Here is a 24461-nt window from a genome sequence, read left to right as displayed (position 1 = left end):
ATTGGCAGGCAGATCCCTTTACCACTGAGCTACCTGGGAAACCCATTAAGGTAGTGATAGCAAAGATTAAACACAGTACACAGAAAAAGATGACTCTGAACAGAAGTAGAGGGAAACGCCAAAGGAGATGAAACGGAAGCTGTGGTGCACACACACATCGTACTCCCACAAAGGCCGAGAGGGGGATGAAATGAGGGCGAGGGCAAGGAGTCCTGAAGACCGAAGTGCTGAGCTGGGACACCGCAGGCACTGTTCACCACTCGCAGAGACAGAGAAGTCAAGCGAAGCAAGGCGACAAGAGCAGCTCTGGAGTTTACACATCCTGAACAGGAAAGACGCATGGGCGAGGGTGAGCCCAGGCAGAGAGCAGGTAACCGAGAGACGGGCTTAACTCACAGAGGATGGCGAGGTCTTGCAAAAGCCTCCTTGAAAAGCAAGGTATTCCCTTCCTGAAATCCTAGAGATTTCACATTAAATAACTATCCCCCCACTCTCCAATTTCAATCATAATTCCCCCAAGGCCTAATTTTCATGTTTTAAATTCCTAGCTGTATACTTATATATCAGATTTATGGCTTGCCTCTGGAATTCTGAGCCACCTGGGAAATACACAAAGCAAATACCTAGCCACACACTGGGGCTAACTCCAAATACACCTCTGAGATGCTGTGGACAGGCAAGGGTGTGACCTTAAGCGCCCACTTCTCATTTCTATTTAAATAGCCAAATGCCGATTAAAAACACCCAGTGTCACTCCGTCACAGGGTCCACTAAAGTGTTCCTCTACGAACTTTCATTATGAAAATTCAAGTGAACATGAATTTCTGTGCACAACTTCCACAGCTTCAAAAACTTCAATACAAGTAGATATGAAGCATGACTTATACATACTTATACATACAAGAACAAGTTGTGTGTGGGTGGGTGTGTGTTTTTAAAGCAAAACTAAGGGACTGGAAAAGACACAAGCAATGAGGATGACACAACAGCGATCAGGTTTGTGCCAGGAGCCTCATCAGAGACCAGAGCAATAAAGGCAAGGAGAACCCAGCTGGACAGAGGTGTCTGCTGGGGCGAGGGGTGTGTGGGGGTGTGTGTGTGTGTGTGTGTGTGTGTGTGTGTACACGCGCAAATTCAAAGGGAGGACACAGTGCAGAGAAGAGAATATGACAAAAGTCAAATCAGAAAGTTCCAAGTAGAGGGTTTTCCATCTTAAGCGTCCAGCATTCTCTGAATCTCTGACACCAAGTGAGTTGTCAATAAATGTGACTCGAACATCAGAAAGAAGTGACACGTAACTGGAGAGCAGGAGGAAACGTGATGCAACCAGAACACCCGTCGTCTGAAATGATTAGGAAATAGTTCCTAATCTAAAACTGTAAGGACAGGAATTCCCCGGCAGTCCAGTGATTAGCACTTGAAGCTTTTGTTGCTGGGGCCAGGGTTCAATCCCTGGTGGGAGGACTAATACGACCCCACAGGCCACGCCACGTGGCCAAAGAGTAAACGGAATAAAACTGTAAGGAGGAGAGTCAGTCCTAAGCAGTCAGGAGGGTATGAAGGTGGCATGGGCAGAAAAAGAGAACTCTGTACTAACACAGGGGGGGGACTCAGAAAACCCACCGCACCCGTGCTTTTATTAAGTGAAAGCAGAGCAGTTCTATGCAGTTTTTGAGTCACCCAACTTGAAGCAAGTAGCCCCTTTTTTATTCATCATCCACTACGAACAAGGTGCCCAAAGAGAACAGCCTTTTCCAATCAGATACAAATCCTAGGAGACTGAGATGCCACTGAAGGAAGAGCAAAGACAGACAAGTTTCAGATTAAGAGTGAGCTAACTATCCTGCTGAATTTGGAGCTGGTTATAATTCTGTAACAGAAGACAGAAATAGTAAATTGGTCGCAAATTTCAAAGCCCTCCCGCCGCCCATTTTTTTTAACCTAACATCTTCCTTGCCCAGCAAACTTTCATCAGAATGGGTATAATCATCAGGCATATATATGAGGCTATCTCGACACTGCCTGGGAATATTTCACCAGATGCAGCCGAGCATGCAGGAAGAGGCGGCCTCAGCCTGGACTGCTGCGACCATACAGGTGTCCAAGCTCCTTGCCGAGCATGAGACACAGGCAGGGTGAACAGTCTTCATGGCCCCTTACAAAAAACAGTCTCCTCCAGCTATTCCACAGTACAGTAAAAGGCCAAATACAGCAACTTTCCATTAAAGGTGGACTCCCAGGTCTGCGCTCTTCCCAGCACAGCATGTGGCCACAAGACTGCCAGAGAAAGCTGGTGAGTGGCCGGTCCCAGCAGCAGTCATCAAGGACGCAAGCCAGCCCCGGGCCAGCCTGGAGCAGGCTGACCTGTCACCTCACGGCTCTCGGGACTCACTCATCAGCAGGACCCGCATGTGTTCACAGGCAGGAAAAGATTCACTTGGCACACAGCACTCAGCCCCAAGAGCGTGGGTAGTAACAATGGAGGCGCTCAGCACTGTGGCCAGTGGCTCTATCAGAGTAGACTGACCAGGATGCCAAGTTTGACAAAAATGCACAGAAAACACAAGTGAGTCAGTATTTTAAAATTCTGACATGATGAAACCAACCCAAACGGGGATAAATGCCATGTCCTTTTAAAATAAAAACTGAAAAATATGACACCATGGGGTGAGGGGATTGCCAGATATAAGAAAACTGTTAAACAAGTTCGAAGATTTCAGTTAATTATAAGCTCAGCATAAAGTTTTATTATGCTGTGAGTAATAAGCAAGTAATCTCAAAATGTGTCACAGATAATCATGGCTAGGACGCGGGAGCTACTAACTCCACCGTAGCCTTTCCTGGGCAGATCAGCCCACATCGAGCAATGTGGTGTCCTGCTCTGGGGCAGAGGAAGAGACTGCCAACACGTGGCACCCAAAAAGGACCAGGGTGACGGATGGGCCTGCCCCATGGAGGGAAAAAAGAACTAGCTCTGAATACCTCTGAGCTCTTTTATACTATCACAGAAAGCGCCCAAGGGGAAAATGAGCCAGTAAGCGAAAAGGACAGATCGTCTGTGAGCAGGAGGTGCAGGAATGCGCTAAAGGTGAGGAAACATGGACACGACCTCAAGGCCGGAGGTACCCTGGAAGCCCGGATCCTCTAAGAGGGCAACTTCCGGTTCTGGAGAGGAAGGCTGTACAAAGTGATCGCCACACGGCCTCATGAATTTCTTTTCAAAGTCTATTTGATATAAAAGGCACGGCTACATTTGGGCTGACAGAGAGTCTCAACAAGAAAATAGAAAGGATTATGCAACTTTCCAGATGCTTAGTGGGTTGAAATCCACACAATTCTCCACTCCCCTGGAAGCTCTAGTAAAACAACAACAACAGACAAAGGAAAGGAAACAACAGCCAAGAAGAAAGCCAGCAAATTTATGAAAAGATGGAGAATGGAGAACCAATTCAGGAAGTCCATCGTCCAAATAACAGAAGTTTTAGAAGAACATATTTTAATTCACCACCAACCTTCCTTGTCCAAAAAATTTTTTCTCAGCGCATAAAAATGTTGACTCTCCCCTTAGGACCTACACATGGCATCACACTGAATGTGAGAAGATCCTTTAAGATACAGTGTAAAAGTCAACAGTACTGGAGATTTTTTAAAAAGAAGAATATTTAAACTTTTCTAGTGAGAAAAAACTTAAAAAAGAACTGGAAGTCAAAACGACATCAGTTTTCTCAACAGGAATTCTAGAAAAGAACATTTTCAGACCTGGAAGGTCGGAAAGATTTGTTCACAATTTCTTCAAGAAGCTACTGGAGAAAAAGCTGGGCAGTAAGCCACAAGCAGAAGACACAGAATCCATGAAGCCAGGGCTCCACCACACCGAGCAGCAAAGACTGGGTGTACAGAAGGGGCACATGTGCAGCCTCAGACAACGTCAGGAGGAGCCAGTGTGAAGCAGACCATGGGGTGGGGGCCCTGGAAAGGAGACGTCCACGGAAATGTATTGCCAGGTATATGTTACCGTGCTGAGAGGAATTTTGCAAAGTAAGGCAGAGATTTAGGAATCAAACAACATATACCATACTTCTACTATTGATCTTAACCAAAGTTGTGTTTTAACTATGCTGGGAGATGGAGAGGGAAACAGCTGTGCAAAGAAGAACTAAACCTTCATCTTCCTAATTGGAAAGTAAGATAGATTAGAAACTGCTACCTATGGTTATATGACACAGAAATGCAGAAGGAAGCAGAGATGAGGAATCAGCTAAGAGATGGAGGGAGCAGTCCCTGGTGAGTAATCCAAGGATGCAGAGAGGATAGGATGGCCAAGATGAAACAGAGGACTGCTATTTTTTGTTATAAATCTTGTGATACCATTTGATTTTTCAACTACGTATCTACATAAGCTACGTACCTATATATGAAAAAAATAAAAGGGTATGAAAAGAAAGTAAAAAGCACTCAGCACAGTCCCTGGCACTCAGGAAGGGCTCTACAAACAGAGGTACATACCAGAATCAGGGTTTCATAAAAGACTGTCTAGCAGAAAGACCATGAGGCGACTCCACATGCTTAAGGTTCCTCCATACAAAAAACAAAGAAACAGAAAAATCCAACCAACAGCAAAAACCAACATAGTACCTTTTCAGTTTACATCGTTTCCCACTCCAATTTTTTTCTGCCATGAGTGTGTGAAATGACTCCAGAGACCTAGGACCCCTGGGGTACAATACTGAGACTGCCGGATCTGATGCGCCAGATTTTTCATACAGCGCCTGAGCAAAGAATGGTTTTTACCTTTTCACTGTTTGGAAATGGGCTGGGGGGGGGGGGGGCAGGGGGAAGATATCAAAAAAAATGCTATTCCATGACTTGTACCAATCCTATGAAATTCAAATTTCAGTGTCCATACAGTTTTAAGGGAACACAGCCATGCCCTCCTCTACAGGCTGCCTCTGGCTGCTCTCACACCAGAAGGGCAGGGCTGAGCAGTCACGACAAGAGACCACACGCAGGCCTCACGTCACCACAGTGCCACTCGCAGGCACTGCAGCTGAGCACTACGAACTGCAGGCTCGGGTGTAATGCAACAGGGCCCCAAGTGCCATATGCTGCGCTGCCGCGTTTTATTATTCCGAGTGCACACCCAACGTGTCAAAACAAGAAAAGAAAATCTGGACTGCAAATGTTGTGTTTTTAAGGTACAATGGGATATGGGCTATTCTGTTATGAAACTAGAGGGCAAAGCACTGTTCATTATGCAATCATACCATCCCTGTGCTGAAGGAACGCACTGCATGTGGCACCAGCGCACCAGGCGGCCGCTGCAGTGTTCCCAGCTCACAGACAGTGACAGCCAGAGAGCATCAAGTGCAACGTCTCCTAACAGGAAACGTCTTCATAAAAAAGGAAAATGAAACTTCAGTCAAAGCTGGTTTGTTACCAAGCTAAAGAAGCCAATGATGACCTCCTTGATTCTTGATGAATTTAAGATCTTGGAGTTGTCACTTATTTGAGGACTCTGAAGTGACGAAGAATTAGCTTCTATGAACAGTCCGTGTGAAACAACTACAGGCAGAACACTGTCGGAGAAGCTGAGCAAAGATGAGATCACTACAACGTGCAGCAGAGGCCGCCACGCGTGCCCAGTCACTCAGTCGGGTCTGACTCTCTTGCTGCCATGATGCGCTACATTGATGGTGGTAAAATTTTGCATACGGGGAAAAAAAAAAGGCTTAATCAGACAGATTTAGTTTTTGAGATCCAGTATCACAATAGAAAAAAAGGATAAATGTTACCAATAATTTATACTGCCCAATAAACATAAAAACATGATGAACCTGTAAAATAGCCAACTGAATTCAAGCTGGAGGTCTCTGTGGGGTTCTGAAATTAGTACCCCTGTTCCTACTGCCCCCAGCTCCAAACCAGCGGATAGATAGAACATGATCATGTGCATTACAAATATCCTCTTTATTATAAATGAGTCAGACAGTCAGATCAGTTTATTACTGCATGCTCCCGGACTTATTAATAAAGCTGACCCCTCGACTGAGTTCTCCACTCCGGCAGGCAGGCAGGCAGGGAACTGAAGAGCCCAAGTCTGCAGAGTGAGGACCTATAGGGCAGAGGGACAAGGGGCTGGGCCCCTGAACAAAGCAACCAAACAAACAAAACCACATGAGACAAGGCGCCAAGAGTGAATGGGAATTCACTGAAGGGAATTCTTCCCCCCAGGATGTATCAAGAAGAATATGAAGATAAAAGGTGGACACAACAGGGGCTTCCCTGGTGGCTCCGTAGTAAACAATCTGCCTGCCAATGCAGGGGACACGGGTTCGATCCCTGATCCAGGAAGATCCCACAGGCTGCAGAGCAACTGAGCAACTACTGATACTGAGCCCGTGCTCCAGAGCCCAGAATCTGCAACAAGACAGGCCACCGCAATGAGAAGCCTGTACACCACCACAGCGCAGGCCCCGCTCCTGGCAACTGGAGAAAAGCCTGCACAGCAACCAAGAGCCAGCACAGCCAAAAACCAATAAATAAAGAGCAGCTGGACAAAACGAGATGTGAAGATAGTCTCTAAGAAAGAGCTGGTGCTTCACTGTGTAAGCAGAAGTGGGTGCTGAGGAAGAGTTCTTCACGGAGGGCTGGAGGAGGGCGAGGGCACAGGCAAAGGGGCTCGCGGCCTAGGAATGTGAGGCACTCACTGGGGTTTAGAGGCAGAGACCTGTCACAACTGAACCACTGCAGTATCTCCTGAGACACTGAAGCCTGAAATGTGGATGATTAAACGGTCCATGCCCACCTGCTCCTCCAGATACTAAAGAACAGTGAAACTGATTAAGGATGTGTGCACATCCCCCAAAAGGTCCTACCAGGCCACTTGCTATTAAGTGCCAATTGACCTAAAAGTCAAGTGTGCAAAGAAAATCTCTGGTCTTTAACAAAAAACTTCAGGAAAGAATTCCAAGGTGATAATAATTAAGACTCAAAAGAGTCAGGTGGCTGGCTAGAAGCCAGCTGTCCCTTGGCTGGTATGACACAAAACAAGCCCCCCAAGCCCCAACACACACACAGGGCCAGGTGCCCAAGGGGTGGCAGGTGGGTTTCTACCAGCAGTCTTGCTCTGGCATGCTGCCTTATCTGGCCCTTAGGGCCCAGCTCGATCCCACCCAACCCCGTCCTCTGGAAACTGGGAATCCCACAGGTGCCGCCAATTCCAAGACCCTAGAGCAAACTACAGAGGCTGTTATTTAATTTCCTAAAAATACCACAGCGTCACAGAACCAGGTCATCTCAAAGAGATGGCCCAGACGGGTCCACCTAGACCCCAGGGTTCACAACAGAAAACTGCCTTCCTTGATGTAACTCATGGAAAGGAACTCCTCATAATCATTGTGACCTTACCTTTCAAACCAAGTTTAAAAATTAAAAGAAATGTTTTCTTCTCTGTGGCTCCTTGCCCATTACAGGTTCTCCTGGAAATGGTTGTCTTCCAATTTATTGCATTAGCAGATCAGTAGGAATAAAGCAGGATGGTGGACATTGAACAGAAGTTCTCCTATAAAGAGAAAGAGAGCCAAAATCACAGTGCGTTCTTTTTCGGTCTAATGAGAGCTGCCACTAAAGGTTATGGCACAAGGTCCTCACACACAACTGAACCTCAGAGGGCTGAAGAGTCCTGGCTAACTGAAAGGTCTCTACGCAACAAGAGGGAAAGGCGTGGCCATCCTTCTGCCTAAGCTCTTAGCCTACACTAAACAATAACCCGGAAATAGAGACGTAAGAAGGGACAAATAAAACACACATGCTTATCTTTACCTCATGAAAACATCAATGACTTTCTCACTCAACACAGGGTTAGTTAGCAACAAAGGCATCATATTTTAAATTACTAAAACAGATTTTTACAGTACTCTCTTGTAGCCCCATGTAATACCTTTAAACAACTGTAACTTACCAGAAATTGTGAGCTAAACATTAAGTTCATTTAAGCACTGCTGCTGCTGCTACTGCTGCTAAGTTGCTTCAGTCGTGTCTGACTCAGTGCGACCCCACAGACGGCAGCCCACCAGGCTCCCCCGTCCCTGAGCTTCTCCAGGCAAGAACACTGGAGTGGGTTGCCATTTCCTTCTCCAATGCATGAAAGTGAAAAGTGAAAGTGAAGTTGCTCAGTCGTGTCCAACCCTCAGAGACCCCATGGACTGCAGCCCACCAGGCTCCTCCGTCCGTGGGATTTCCCAGGCAAGAGTACTGGAGTGGGGTGCCGTTGCCTTCTCCGTCACTTAAGCACTGCTGCTGCTGCAAAGTCGCTTCAGTCGTGTCCAACTCTGTGCGACCCCATAGACGGCAGCCCACTAGGCTTCTCTGTCCCTGGGATTCTCCAGGCAAGAATACTGGAGTGGGTTGCCATTTCTTTCTCCAATGCATGAAAGTGAAAAGTGAAAGTCAAAGTGAAGTCGTGTCCAACTCTTAGCGACCCCGTGGACTGCAGCCCACCGGGCTCCTCCGCCCATGGGATTTCCCAGGCAAGAGTACTGGAGTGGGGTGCCGTTGTCTTCTCCGCACTTAAGCACTAGCTGCAGCCAAATCCTGTCTCTAATGTGAATTAACCAGATGCTATACACGAAGGACTTTAAACTGTCTTTCAAGGCACTTTGTTTAAACCTAAACACTGCATGAAAAGACACAAACTATGGACAATATACTCATCAGAAGTCTCATAAGGATGCAGTCTACAAGGCCTCTCAAAATAAATGCTGTTCATTTTATGCCTTTGTTCCACAAAACTCACACTACAGGGTGATTAACTAAACATTTTCCCTCAAACAAGATAATAGAAACAATGCTAACCACTTGCTAAAAGAAAATGAATCAACAAAAGCCTAGTTTATTATGAAGAAAATACTTGATTCTGAAAACAAAGCATTTTACCAGTGAAATGTTTTCTAAACAAAACCTTGAAAAAGTTAACTAATCACCTAGATTTTTGCTTTACATCATAAGAACACATCACCTCCACAGTCCTCAGATGTGACTAACTCAGCGTGCTGGTGTAATGAGTGGGTTTCTAAATGTTGCAGGTAATTCTAGTCCCATCACAACCACTCTCCATGGAACGGGTTCCAGAGCCCTTTAAAAATCCAATGAAGTTACGTACTCCACAAAATACATACGTGCCCCACATGTCTGGCACTTAACTCTGGGTAGCTGTAGGGCCCTCAAGTCACCTACAATCTTTTCTCCACCAGTCAAGTCCACCCACTTCATCCGCTTCCAGGCTGGTCAACCACAGGCTCCCAGCAGAGCTGTACCGACCTGCCAGCCCCAATGTGCTGCATACTCCTGCCCAGGGAAGCCAAATGATAAAACAGCCCTCAAACACGCTCAGAGCATCACAAATCCAGGTGCTTATGAAGTTGTAAAAAGTAAGACTTTTCTGGGAAAAGATCTGTGTTAATTATTCAGTCTTTTCCCTTAGACTAATTACAGGAAAGAGTGGGTCTATACTATTGATAGTAAGAAATCTGGTTACTCCCAAGTGTGAGAATGTGAGAAACAAGATCAAAAGACAGAAAACAGAATGAAGTGGTACGTAAGTGCGTTCATATTACTCCTGGGTAAAGAATGTGCACTGAACATACACTGAAATGTCTCTAAAACCACAGTGAGAGAACTGTTCGGGTGTTTTGTCTCGTTTTTTAAAGGCATATCCCAAGAACCAACAAAATTAGAGGAGTGCTGGAAGGAAGCAAAAGGAACACTGGCTGAAAAAGGTTATTCAACGAACACTTAAATTCCCAAATCCCCTTGGCTTTCTTCCATCCCTCCCAGCCCCACATGACAAGAGGAAGCCAGAAAGGACGGTGACTACTGCAGAGCTGAGGATGGGTTTGCCACTAGAAACAGAGGGACCCTGTGAACTGCAGAAAGAATACAGAGTGAGGCCTACTCATCCACCCACCCTACCCGCTCCAGACTCTTCTACCGGGCTCTGCCGTTTCCAGCTAGGAGGAAGACTGCTGATGACTTCTGATCACTGACCTCAAGAAGCAAAGGCCTGAAAACCCTGACACTGGGGACTTCGCAACCAAAGGAGCTCAACCGGTCACTCTGATGAACAGTCCCCAGCCAATGAGCCCCTACCCACGAAGGGAGGCTCCAATCAGCCACCCTTACTTTCATCTTTAAGTTTTCATCGTAAACCTGCAGAACAGTTGCAAGAGCAGAACAAGAAACTCCCACAGACCCTTCCCCTAGATTCACAACTAATCACTGTATCAGTTTTGCTTTCTCCCATCCCAAACAGTTGAGTTTCTACAGCCATCATGTCCTTTACCTTTAAATAGTTCACCAGGTATTTCCTAAGATCAAGGAGACTCTCTTATACAACCACAGTACTTACGTCCAAATCAGGAATTTAACACATTAACAGTCCCATATAGACTATATAGTTCACATTCCATTTCTGCCAACTGTTCTACGATGTCCCTGATGGCAAGCCCCCTTCACCTCAATTCAGGCTCACGAATCACACTTGACATTGTGTCTCCATCTAAAACAGTTCTTCAGCAATTCTCTGTCTTTCACGGCATCTCTGAAGAACCCAGGAAAGTATGAATTTCTGGCAGTAACACCACACAAGTGGTAAGTGAGGTTTGTTTCTCCTAGAGTATCACATAAGTAGTAAGATGGTATCAATGTGTCCCATTATTGGGATTTTGATCATTTAGTGAAAATGATATTTGTCTTATTTCTTCACTGTAAAATAACCATTTTCCCCTCAGTAATTAACTAGTAAATAATCTGTATGGAGATAAAGTTTGATATTACATTCTTAACACATTCACCCAATAGCTTTACTAACCTCTGGCAATTCTTGTCTGAATCAACTGTTATTGACAGTTATAAAATTCTGTTTATTTTGTAAATCTACTGTTCCTTTTACACTTATCAGCTGACATTATAACTAAAGTATATTGCCTTCTCCCCACTCATTCTTTAATTCATTAATAGTATGGACTCATGGATTCTTAATTTATCCATATCACCATTCATTCTGATGCTCAAGTTATCCTAGATCTGGCCAAGGGGAACCCCTTCAAGCAGAGGAATGTGTACTTTTCATGTTTTTTGAATATTCCCTTATTTCTTTGCATAACAACATGTTTCAGATTAAACTTTTACATTTTATGCCCCAGCTCTGAAATCACCCATTTCTCCAAGGACTCCTCGTTCCTTACAGTGGAAGATGTGATTTAGAAATGAAGATCTGAGAAATTATGTTCATAGACAGTGAACAAAGCTGAGAAAGAATGGAACTGTCGTATGAATTCAACTCTGTGTGTTGTGTAACTTTTAAATATGAATGAAAAACACAGGTTCTGATAACATCTCAGGAAAACCTGTATCATGAAAGATAGAGAACAAAACAGACAGAAAAATGCAGGATGGAGGAAAGACTACACAAGGAAAAAAGTACCTTAAAAAATTATCTGACATCCTCAGGAAGATAAACGTGTACGTGTGTGTGTGTGGGGGGGGGTGTGTGTAATCAGCAGACCAATACATAAAGAAAATTATTTCCAACCCAGAAGTCCATCCCCAGCCAAACTACCAATAAGGAACACACAGAAGTCTCAGAAGATGTACCTCCCAGCCATTCTCACAGAAAACTGCGAGACTGCGCTCCACTAAACAAGAGGGAGAGCACCACAAAGGCGACAACAGAGAACAGGCGATGAAGAAGAGGGGCGAGAACTCCCAGGGTCCCGGCAGGGAGAGCAAGCAGCCCAGTCTGGAGCAGGTAAAATTTCTTCAAACGATTAAGCTGATGGAATACCTCAATACATAACTGGCTGAAAGTCTGAGGCTAAACTAGTGATTGATACATTAAAGAAAAAAAAAGGCAACATTTCCTAGGAAAACCAGAAGCTGTTTACAAAAAGTATTTGTAATGTACCACTTGACACTATAAACAGCATCCCAAGTAATAACAGATAAATACTGATTTAACCAAAATCGCAATAGAACTATACTGGAGAGACAGGGACGAGGGTGCAGTGTGGGGGGTGGGGGGCAGCGAATCCTTATCTGCCCTATCTTTTCACAGCAGGAAATCAACTTAAAACTAAACTAAAAAGAAAAAAAATCAGCAAGCATGCATACAAGAATGAACTCTTCCAAAATGCTCTTCAGACATATGGAGGTAAATATGTATTTTTTTTTAAATGGGCTAAAAGAGTTCTAAGTAATACAGTTACCTTCAGGGTAAGAGGGAAAAGAGGGAGGGGTGCCTAGGAAATGCTGTCATCTATCCAACCTCCTAAAACTGGTTCACCCTTAACTGGAGGTATGCAAAATTGACCCCAAAAGAATTTTTTTCAAATACATTTTAAGAAGAATATTAGACTGGGAGACGGCATTAAATGCTGAGACCAGAGAACTGTAACATCAGCTACTCACTAGTTGTGTGACCTAAGACAAGTCACCTGACCTGAGGATCCATTTCTTCATTTACAAAATAAAGGAGCTGGGCTAAATTAACTCTAAACTTCCTTCCTGTTTCAACAAATTTATAAATCTAATATAAAAATAATCAAAATTTTAAATATGGTGCTGGTGGCCATGGACAGCAGCAAATTAAATTACAGAAAGAATGAAGCAAGACTTGGTGAAATAATAAATGGAGAGAAGTAAAATGGGGGAAAAAACTTCTGCTTTAAGCCTGTGGGTACCAAGATGGTGCTGATGGTGAAAGTGAAATGAGAATAGCACTGTTTGATTAACGAAGACAAAAGAGTTCCCAACCCTGGCAAGGACAAAAATGAGAAAAGGACACGGCTCCAGAACAGTGGGACCAACTGCACAGTCACAGAAGCTAGAGGAGGAAAATGGAGATTTGCTACTCAAGAATCATTTGATGCCTTAGTCCTCCTGGGTTATAACAGAATACCATACATTCATAACTTACAAACAACACAACTCTACTTCTCACACTTCTTGAGACTGGGCAGTCCATCGTCTGGTGACTGCTGGGTCCTCACACAGCAGGAACGGGTAAGGGAACCCTCGGGGATCACCAAGCCCATTCATTAAGGCTGCACTCTCATGACCTCATCGCCCCAAGGCCTCACTCCCCCAAACCGCCACACTGAGGATTGGGTTTCAACCTATGAATCTTGAAGCGGGGACACAAACATTCAGGCTTAACAACTGGTAGCGTTATTCTCTCAGAGGAAATGGATCCAGAGGCGCCCCTCAAAAAAGGGAAAACAAGATCTTTTTTTTAAGATAATATACTTCTACTTTTATATTTCTTCTTGCCAATCATTCCTTAAAGGAGCCACATTTTCCTCAACAGCCATATACTATAACCCTATCAAAAAGGATCTCCTCTTTCCGATACTAATCAGTATGATCAAGGCCAATGAAGAGAATGTAAGAACATAATTATAAAAATATCAGTCAAGAATGAGGGCTGGTTTAGCCTAAAACAGCAAAGGAACAGATTCTCAACTAAAGAGTAACTAAATATGTACCTGCTTAGTCACAGAACTTGAGAACAGCAAGAGTGAACATCTAACCCTTACAAACCCTTTGTGCCAGCATTATACGTGTGCTTCTCAATCCTCTTAGGTATTACTCCTATTTTGTAGTTGAGAACAATAAGAAAGGACGTACTCCAAAAGAACGCTGAAATTTTTTTTTTAACTCACTTTGGGGGAAAAAGGGAATAATAACCTCTCTCTGTGCTCTTACATGAATTTTTAATATAAATTCCCTGATATTCTTCAAAGATGCAAATTCACAAGCGGAAACTACAGCTATTACGTAACAGGCAGGAAAATATGTTCTCCTTGTATCACATATCATACACAAACAACTAAAAACAACCTCTCGGTTACAAACAGGTGAAACAGCCTAGAGCCTGGGCACACAGAAGCAAGCAACTACTGTCACCAGCAAGTCCCGAGACAGGCCAGCTCAATCGATCCCAAGATGGGCCAGCTCGATGGTTCCCAAGACAGGCCACCTCAATCGTTCCTGAGACAGGCCAGCTCGATCGTCCCCGAGACAGGCCGGCTCAATCGTTCCCATGCGGATTTTAATAATCCTTTTTCTGCAAGCTGCTCACACATGTTTCCCAAACACCCAAGTCTAAAAAGATGCAAGATAGTGAGATGGGAAGACAATCCATCTCTATAAAGTTTTAGAGATAAAATGTTGATAAAATTCAACATTTTATCCTCAATGCCTAGCACACAGAAAATAAATTAACACCCCCCCCATTCTGACCACAAAAATCATCAAAAATGAGCATACAAACACTCGTAATTGAGAGAAACAACCTAAATAAGTAACATCCTTTGATAACTTCAGAGGCATCTATCTATCTATCTATATATATATAGTATATATTATATATATAATAACTGTATATATGTATTATACATATATGCACACACACATATATGTAACTATCAACTAATTTCAGAAATACCAATTTAATACAAGCTGTGGCAAAAATACAGGCTTTGAAACCAGTAATCAAAAATATCTGTACCAAGAATACAAAAAGACTACTTTTTAAAGTATAAACACCCAAGGTAAATCCATACTACCACCTTTCAAAAGCAAAATCATGAATGTAAAGTACTCTAAGTAAAAACGTTGGCCCCTGATCGGATTACATCATCGTCTGGCTATGCACCCTAATGGACACTCAAATCACTGCCATTGTGCATAAAGTCAATCCAACCCAAGTTGCTATTAAAATGGAGCCAAATCATAAATTAGTAAATTAGCATCCGAAGTAAAGCCCAGAAAACAAACTCTGCCTGTGACAATGTCAGCGTGCAGAGGCAGAGCAACAGTACAAAAGATGACAGGGTTCCGACCGCCAAAGCCGTGCTTAGCTGGCTCACCCACAGTTACACACCGAGCTTAATTTGACGTAAAAGCTGAAACTTCCATAATCCACAGTACAAGAACAAGAAAGGCATCAACCTGCTACAGGACACCTTGGTAACCAAGCGATTAGTATGTGAAACCCAAGTACAGAGGCTGGAAAACATGCTAAGCGACATGAAGGTGAATGAGCGTATTCACTGAAAACTCAACCCAGGAACGGGATTTTCAACTAGCAAACCAAGATATCTAAGAGATGAAAAAGGACAATCCCTTCAAATAGGCTCTTGGTTACCGTCCTAAAGAGTAGATGAAACAGGAATGGAGAAAGGCCCAAGTCACAACCACAAGCACTGCCCCAAGCTCCTCCTACTTTTAAACACAAATCTGATTCCTAACTGGCAATTCTAATCATACTCATAACTCCTGGTGGCCAGCACCAACATTTCTAAAGTTGTAAAAAAAAAATAATAATTTTTTTAAGGTAAATACTCTGTACCTACGCTGTCCAATACAGTAAGCCACTGGCCACACAGAGTCATGAGTACCAGCAATACAGCTAGTTAAGACTAAGGAACTGAATTCTCAATTTAAATTTAAACAGCCCCACTGAGCACAGATAAAAGAATACTATTTTACTGGACAGCACTGTTCCAGCTCACATTAAAGCACAGAATAAAACATTGATAGTCTACAACCTTGGGTTAAGTTCACATCTACAGGCTTCAACTTTCTCAACCAAAATATGTAGAGGGTTCCGACTATCTCTGTGACTAAAAACAAATTAGGGCAGCAGGTAAACGAGTTCTAATGCCTTCGCCAAGTAAGTAAAGCTATACTTCCCCTCAAACCTCTGGCAAGTTACCTCCCTCTGATCACGCAAGGGTATCATACCACCCCTCACTCCACCAAACGTAATGGGGAAGACCACGGACTCAGATCAGTCTACCTTTGGACAAGTAATCTCACCTTTTCAAGCTTGTTTTCGTAACTGTAAGATGAGAGGATTAGACTAAACGAGTTTAAGATGCTTCAAATCCTAAACTACTATTTTTCTGTGGCTCTACGAAGAAACATAAGTGAAACCAAGATACTTCAAGAACTGAAGAAAAAGGAATCAATGAATAACCACAGTCTCACACTCAAAAGAAATTATATTTAAACAAGATCTTAAAGCAGAGTCCCAGTGATAGAGAATTTAAAGTTACACTGTATCAGTGTCCTCCACTGGGAGACCGGTTTGGTCTGTTTAGGGGTGCCCAGTTTTTCATGTTTGATTAAGTCCATATGGGACATGCTGCTTTCTCCAAAGCAGGGATATCGGTGAAACCAGGCGAATGCAGGTGGCTCGAGAACACACCGCACACAGAGGCTGTACTGTCCCTTCCCCTCACACAAAGTGCACCAAGGAAGTCCTCCTCCGCCATCGGGCAGGCTGCAGCCGTCACCACTAAGGCAGGCTTCTCAGACAACATCAGACGTTTGCTCACTCTGTCAATGGTCCAAACCAAGTAAAACGATCCTCTCATGAAAGGAGCTGTGGCTATTCTTAGATGAAATAAGGAAACCGGAGTGAATTCATCCATGAACCTTTAAGACATCTTTCCTGTGGTCTATAACTCAGAACATATAAAAAACAGGACCAAAAATCCTAACAGGAAACTGGAGAAGGGAATAGTGGATAATAATTTATGTGAAGTGCGTTAAAAGGCAGATCAAGAGAGAACGACAGGCTTAACACTGCTCTTCAAAGGTGTATTTTCAAAAATCTTCTGTGCCAATAACAGACCCACTGGTATTTTTCTCAATCTTATAAAATGGTGTGAGGGACAGGCTCACTGTCAAAGTACCATTTACAGCATGGTATATAAAAACAAAAGCAAATGTTTTATCTGATACTGACTTTCCTTTACATTACAGGTGATTTAACCAGGGCGCCACTGATGACCATTTAGTTTTCAATTTTTCAGTTCAGTTCAGTCGCTCAGTCATGTCCGACTCTTTGCGACCCCGTGAATCACAGCACGCCAGGCCTCCCTGTCCATCACCAACTCCCGGAGTTCACTCAGACTCACATCCATCCAGTCAGTGATGCCATCCAGCCATCTCATCCTCTGTTGTCCCCTTCTCCCCCTGCCCCCAATCCCTCCCAGCATCACAGTCTTTTCCAGTGAGTCAACTCCTCACATGAAGTGGCCAAAGTACTGGAGTTTCAGCTTTAGCATCATTCCTTCCAAAGAAATCCCAAGGCTGATCTCCTTCAGAATGGACTGGTTGGATCTCCTTGCAGTCCAAGGGACTCTCAAGAGTCTTCTCCAACACCACAGTTCAGAAGCATCAATTCTTCGGCGCTCAGCCTTCTTCACAGTCCAACTCTCACATCCATACATGACCACAGGAAAAACCATAGCCTTGACTAGACGGACCTTTGTTGGCAAAGTAATGTCTCTGCTTTTGAATATGCTATCTAGGTTGGACATACCTTTCCTTCCAAGGAGTAAGTGTCTTTTAATTCCATGGCTGCAGTCACCATCTGCAGTGATTTTGGAGCCCAAAAAGATAAAGTCTGACACTGTTTCCACTGTTTCCCCATCTATTTCCCATGAAGTGATGGGACCGGATGCCATGATCTCCGTTTTCTGAATGTTGAGCTTTAAGCCAACTTTTTCACTCTCCATTTTCACTTTCATCAAGAGGCTTTTTAGTTCCTCTTCACTCTCTGCCATAAGGGTGGTGTCATCTGCGTATCTGAGGTTATTGATATTTCTCCCGGCAATCTTGATTCCAGCTTGTGCTTCTTCCAGTCCAGCGTTTCTCATGATGTACTCTGCATATAAGTTAAATAAGCAGGGTGACAATATACAGCCTTGACGTACTCTTCCTATTTGGAACCAGTCTGTTGTTCCATGTCCAGTTCTAACTGTTGCTTCCTTTTTTTTTTTTAAAGAAATATTTAATTCATTTTATTTTTTTTTTAAACTTTACATAATTGTAAATCACAGAAGAAATCAAAAAAGAAAAAAAAAGAAATCAAAATTTGCATAGAAACGAATGAAAATGAAAACACAACAACCCAAAACCTGTGGGACACAGTAAAAGCAGTCCTAAGGGGAAAGTTCATAGCAATACAGGCACACCTCAAGAAACAAGAAAAAAGTCAAATAAATAACCTAACTCTACACCTAAAGCAACTAGAAAAGGAAGAAATGAAGAACCCCAGGGTTAGTAGAAGGAAAGAAATCTTAAAAATCAGAGCAGAAATAAATGCAAAAGAAACAAAAGAGACCATAGCAAAAATCAACAAAGCCAAAAGCTGGTTCTTTGAAAGGATAAATAAAATTGACAAACCATTAGCCAGACTCATCAAGAAACAAAGGGAGAAAAATCAAATCAATAAAATTAGAAACGAAAATGGAGAGATCACAACAGACAACACAGAAATACAAAGGATCATAAGAGACTACTAACTGTTGCTTCCTGACCTCCATACAGATTTCTCAAGAGGCAGGTCAGGTGGTCTGTTTCAGAATTTTCCATCTCTTTCAGAATTTTCCACAGTTTATTGTGATCCACAGAGTCAAAGGCTTTGGCATAGTCAATAAAGCAGAAATAGATGTTTTTCTGGAACTCTCTTGCTTTTTCCATGATCCAGTGGATGTTGGCAATTTGATCTCTGGTTCCTCTGCCTTTTCTAAAACCAGCTTGAATATCTGGAAGTTCACGGTTCATGTATTGCTGAAGCCTGGCTTGGAGAATTTTGAGCGTTACTTTACTAGCGTGTGAGATGAGTGCAATTGTGCGGTAGTTTGAGCATTCTTTGGCATTGCCCTTCTTTGGGACTGGAATGAAAATTGACCTCTTCCAGTCCTGTGGCCACTGCTGAGTTTTCCAAATTTGCTGGCATATTGAGTGCAGCACTTTCACAGCATCATCTTTCAGGATTAGAAATAGCTCCACTGGAATTCCATCACCTCCACTAGCTTTGTTCGTAGTGATGCCTTCTAAGGCCCACTTGACTTCACATTCCAGGATGTCTGGCTCTAGGCGAGTGATCACACCATCGTGATTATCTGGGTCGTGAAGATCTTTTTTGTACAGTTCTTCTGTGTATTCTTGCCACCTCTTCTTAGTATCTTCTGCTTCTGTTAGGTCCATACCATTTCTGTCCTTTATCGAGCCCATCTTTGCATGAAACATTCCGTTGGTATTTCTAATTTTCTTGAAGAGATCAAAAGTACTGGAGTGGGGTGCCACTGCCTTCTCCGGAAGAGATCTCTAGTCTTTCCCATTCTGTTGTAAAATGCCAGAGTTTCCAGAAGTGGAACTGCTGGATTAAACAAGGCCCATTTCCGGTTAGGTACACAAAGTCTAAGGGCTCTCCCCGGCGGCCATGGCTACTCCCACCAGCCCCCGCCTGGCTCCTAACACCCATGCCCAGCATCCTCTTCTCTTGGGAGCGCTGTTTTTGTGTAAGAGCCATTTATACTTCACTTTTCTCCTACTGTCTGTTTATATTCTTTGTTGTTTTTCTACTGGGCCTGTCTTCTCAGTGATTTGTAGTGGTTCTTTAAACGTAACAGAAAAGGAGCCCTTTGCCACAGAGCATCCCCTCTTCACCTCAGTCCACTCTGGTGTCTGTCTGTGCCACTCAACTGAAACTGCCTCTTCAAGCTGCCAGCGCCTCCCGATGGGGCTACTCTCAGCAGATCTCTTCTGTCCCAGTCTCAGCTTTGCTCTCAGAGCAGTCAGAACTCTTCACTGCTGGACCCTCCTTACTGACACAGTCTCTCCTCGGCTTCTTTGAGAGCACAGCCTCCTTGTTTTCTCACTGGCCGCCTCTCAGTGTCCTCTAAGGCAGAGGTTCCCACCGGGTTCAGACGGGACACGACCTAGGTACGCTCTCCCGGCTTGACGACAGTGCTCAGGGTGTCAGTTTCCACTTGTTCTATTCACACTATCGCTGCAGCAACTCAAACAAGACTTGGGGAAAATCTTTTTCAAAGGGCTTTGTTGAATAAATGAAGCCATTTCCTCAGGTTTTTAAATATACCTCTATAAACACAGATGAGATTCAAATTTATAAAACTGGTTAAGGCCATCTCTGCACCTCAAACACAGGCACCCGTTTGCCCCTGGATGTCTTGTAAGCATATTAAATTTAATCTCTCCTAAACAGGCTTTTGCTCTCTATCACACACCAATCACCTAACAAACCCTTTCTCACCACATCCGCCCCTCCCAGAAAAGGCACACCCAGCTGGGGTAGACTCCTCTTTCCCTCAACATCCAGTTCACCAAAACTGTGTCAACTCCATCTTCCTCGCACCTCCCCTTCTCCAGCTTCTCTGGCCACCACCCAGAGGACAGAAATAGCTTCCTAACTTATCCCCCTGCGGCTCCTCTGCCCCTTTAAGCCACCGTTTACCTCAGTTCCTAGTCCGTGTCCCCTGCCCCTCTGTGTAAGCAGTGAAGACACTGATGATAATCTGCCCTACAGGGCCACTGTGGCAGCCGTGCCAGGCTTTGGAGCACATGAAACATGGCTAGTTCAAACGCAGAAGTGTTCATGTATAAAATACAGCTGACTTCAAAGACTGAGTACAAAAAGAAGTGAAAATACCTCATTAATAATTTTGTATGACATGCTGAAATGATATTATTTTGTATTACTGGGTTAAAATACATTAAAATTAACTTTACCTGTTGCCGTTTCATGAGGCCATTAGAAAACTTATGACTACATATGCTGCTTGCTCTGTATCTCTGAGACACTGTCCTGATTCACTGAGGGCACCAGCATGCCATCATTTTAATCACATGTGACCAAAGTCTAGAAAGCACAGGCCTGGCACTGGGTGGGCACCCAGATATTTGCTGGAGGCGTTATGGCCAACAATCACTATCCTTTATGCACACTCATTTAAAAACGAAAGATGGAAAATTTTACCTCTTACCAGAAGTTGAACCACACTTTGAAGTACAATTTTTATTAGGAAAACAACTTTACTTTTTTTGTTGTTTAATTCAACGAATACTTACTGAGACCTGCTCTTCAGAGCCCACCAGAGTCATGTGTCACAACTCCCAGCTGGTGCTGTCATGGGCTCACTGCTGCCCTTTTAGGAAGGAAAACCCATAACATGGGATCAGAGAAAGGCCTTCCTTGCTTCTCATATTTTGCGTTTTTACAATAAAACATCATTTGAATTTATACAAATACATAATTAAAAGAACACATATAAAGTGTTTTACCTACCTAGCTCCTTCTAATCAATTTCAGAACTGTTAAGAAAACAACTTTACACACACATGAATTTTAAGAAATACTGTCTACTTCTCTAACAATCATTCTAATTATATCATTAATTTTTAAAATTTTCCATTGTTAAATTTTCTATCAGAAGGGAAAGATATAAACTGGGAAAGACTGGAAAATCAAGATGGCCTAAAAAGACTTTGAGTCATCAACCCTTAAAACATTAGTCATCACAACTCAAAAGATCATTGTGAGAGCAGGAAAGCTAGTGGACAGGGCAAGGAGGAAAAGAAACAAGTAGGTGGTTATTAACATGGAAAGTCTAATAAATAACAGGTGGGTAGTGATCATCTTAAAATGTACAGTAAGTCCCCCACATACAAATGAGTTCTGTTCCAAGAACACGTCTGTAAGCCCAATTTGTTTATAAGCCCAACAGAGTCAGCCCAGATACCCAACTAACACAAACAGCTATGCAGTGCTGTACTGTAATAGTGCAAAACTCTTTTCACACAAACAATACATAAAAAGCAAACAAACACAAAAAATAAAGAACATCTCTAACCTCGCAGTACAGTATCTTCAAGCGTCCAGTAGTACAGTACAACAGCTGGCACTGAATGAATGGGCAAGAAGAGCTACTGCCTGGAGGAGGGAGGGGGGTGGGGGACGGCAGAGCCGCAGGGTCGTCCGCATCAGGAGACAGAGGGTGAGCTGCAGGGTCACTCCTGCCTGATGCGCATGGCATCTGATGGCACAGGTGCTGGTTCCCTACTGAATTCAGTTCTATCTACCGTCCTGAAGAAACTACCCAGTGATGTCTGGGTAGTGGTCCCTTTCCTCGTCACAGGTGACACGGCAGCACTGGACTGCATCTGAGCGGCGGCTGCAACTCTTGGGGACCATTCTATGTTCAGGGCCTATGACTCAAAAGCTCACCGCACCTCCTCAAACAAAGAAAATCTCCTTGCCATTTCCTGTGTCATAAATCTCTTCTGAGCAGCACTGGCTACACCACCGCTGCTCTGCCGCCCGCTTCCGGACATCCTGGGCTTGAAACAGTGCACCGCTGTACTCTACGCAGTACTGTAAGGCACTCACAGCACAGCCGCTGGTGGAGACACGCACGGGACACTGCACCAGACACGGGCAGACAAGCGTTCGAACCTTTCGCAGTTCACAGATGAAAGCTTGCACACAGGGACTTAGCGTATTTAAACGTCCAATCACTATGCTGCACGCCTGAAAGTAACACAGTGCTGTATCCCAATAACCAGTGAAAAAACAAAGAAAACAAAAGCCCTGGAGGGGAGGATTTGGACCCCCCACAAAGATGTGTCAGACCACCTTACGTTATGCCCGTGGCATCTGAACTACCAGAGAGGGTGGCACCCTCAGAGGGGAAGGCTTCCTCCAGTCAGCATGAGGTCTCCTTCGGAGAACACGCATTCTTGATGGCCTCACACACACACAGCACATTTCAAGACACAGTATGGGACTATACTCTGAATGAATTTCTATGTGAGTCAGGCTGGAAGCCCTTTAAAAATTTCAATTTGGGTCCACAGTAAACCTCCAGCGATCAATCACAACCAAAAGAAGAAACGCCAATGAAACTACAGTCCAGTTTACCGCCCAAACACAGAAACTTACAACTACCTGCTTACAAGACAGAGAACTCTGCGGGGACACAAGACAAAAATCCAGGTCTCCACAAACAGGTGGCAAGAGGTGCAGGGGGAAGTGTTTTAATTGTTTTAATTGGATCTCAATTTGAAAATATTAGAAAACTCTACATATAAAAATGACTGTATTTGAGACAGTTGAAAATTTCAACTCTGACTAGGCACTGGATAGTATCAGGCAACTAATTTGTGGGAGTTTTCAGCGAACCATAAAGGGAAAATTAACTGAATTACATCAGTATTAACTCCTCTGCCTCGAAAGACACAATGACAACCCAGAGAGTAGGCAGAGATATTCACCATATTTATATCTCCTGAAAAATTCATATCCAGAATAAAACAAATCCTACCAAGCGTAGCATGTGAAAATTTGTCCACAAACTCTTTGACACTTTTCAGAAAACGGAACTTCACTGTCCAAGGTGGGACAAGGTAAGTGACTCTCTTCTAACAAACAGAGTATGACAAAATTAAATGCCACAAGACTTCTAAGGTCTTGTCATAAAAACCATAGCTTCCACTTGGTGCTATTTCTCTCTCTTTGAGGAGGAAGTCAGTCACCATGTCCCGAGGACAGAATACTGAGGCATCAGGACAAAGGCCTGCATGAAAAGGAGCTGTGGCCTCCCCACCGCAGCCAGGACTAACTTGCTGGGCATGAAAATGAGCCACCTTGGGAAGGATCCTCCTTGGAAGGCTGATGACATCCAAGCCAAACAGCCCAGCCAAGCCACTTCCAAGTTCCTAAATCACAGAAACTATGAGATAATAAATGTTTACCGTTGTCATAAGCCGCTAGGTTTAGGGGTAACTGTTATGAATCAACAGAGAGCTAACAAGATAAAACTGATAATGCAACAAAAAAAAGAGGAGACGTAAATATCACTCTTCATTGAAAGGGGAAAAAAAAAAAAAAAGGCTTCCCAGGTAGCTCAGCTGGTAAAGAATCCACCTACAATGCAGGAGACCCCAGTTCAACTCCTGGGTCGGGAAGATCTGCTGGAGAAGGGATAAGCTAGCCACTCCAGTATTCTTGGGCTTAGCTGATGGCTGAGATGGTAAAGAATCTGCCTGCAATGCAGAGAGACCTGGGTTCGATCCCTGGGTTGGGAAAATCCCCTGAAGGAGGGCAGGGCAACCCATTCCAGTATTCTTGCCTGCAGAATTCCCCATGGAGAGGAGCCTGGCAGGCTACCATCTACGGGGTCCCAAAGCGTCAGACACAACTGAGCAACTAAGCACAGCGCACTCATTACAAAAGGATAACTATGGTACGGCCAGGGCGCGGGGAGGACTGAGTGTGGCATCAGCCAATGCAAACTATCATACGTAAGACAGATAAACAACAGAGTCCTACTGTAGAGCACAGGGAGACATATTCAACATGCTGTGATCAACCATGATGGAAAAGAACAAAGATATTTTGATTTCCCTGGCAGTTCAGTGGTTAAGACTCCACGCTCCCACTGCAGGGGCAGGGGTTCAATAGTTGTTTGTGGAACTCAGATCCCACATGCTTCACGGTGCAGCCAAAAATAAGTAAATAAATGAAATTAAAAAGGACGTGTGTGTGCATGTGTATAAAACAATCACTTTGTGGTACAGCAAAT

General features: G+C 43.8%; 1 protein-coding gene across 15 annotated transcripts in view; it reads right to left on the bottom strand.

Annotated features, from left to right (window-relative positions):
* The window catches only part of PPP6R3 (protein phosphatase 6 regulatory subunit 3), a 125118-nt gene that overhangs the window by 77569 nt on the left and 23088 nt on the right, over positions 1-24461 (bottom strand). For 11 of the 15 annotated variants that reach the window (XM_061407238.1, XM_061407245.1, XM_061407247.1 and 8 more), the window contains one exon: positions 7408-7561. The exons of 3 other annotated variants lie outside the window; for them this stretch is intronic. The gene's annotated coding sequence lies outside the window, so the exon portion shown is untranslated. Of the gene's footprint in view, positions 1-5437; positions 5683-7407; positions 7562-24461 lie in introns of all 15 variants that reach the window. One more of the 15 variants, XM_061407240.1, reaches the window with a different exon arrangement.

This window comes from Bos javanicus, chromosome 29 (genome assembly GCF_032452875.1).
Source record: "Bos javanicus breed banteng chromosome 29, ARS-OSU_banteng_1.0, whole genome shotgun sequence".
NCBI classification, from domain to species: domain Eukaryota; kingdom Metazoa; phylum Chordata; class Mammalia; order Artiodactyla; family Bovidae; genus Bos; species Bos javanicus.
This window is presented reverse-complemented; position numbering and strand designations above follow the sequence as displayed.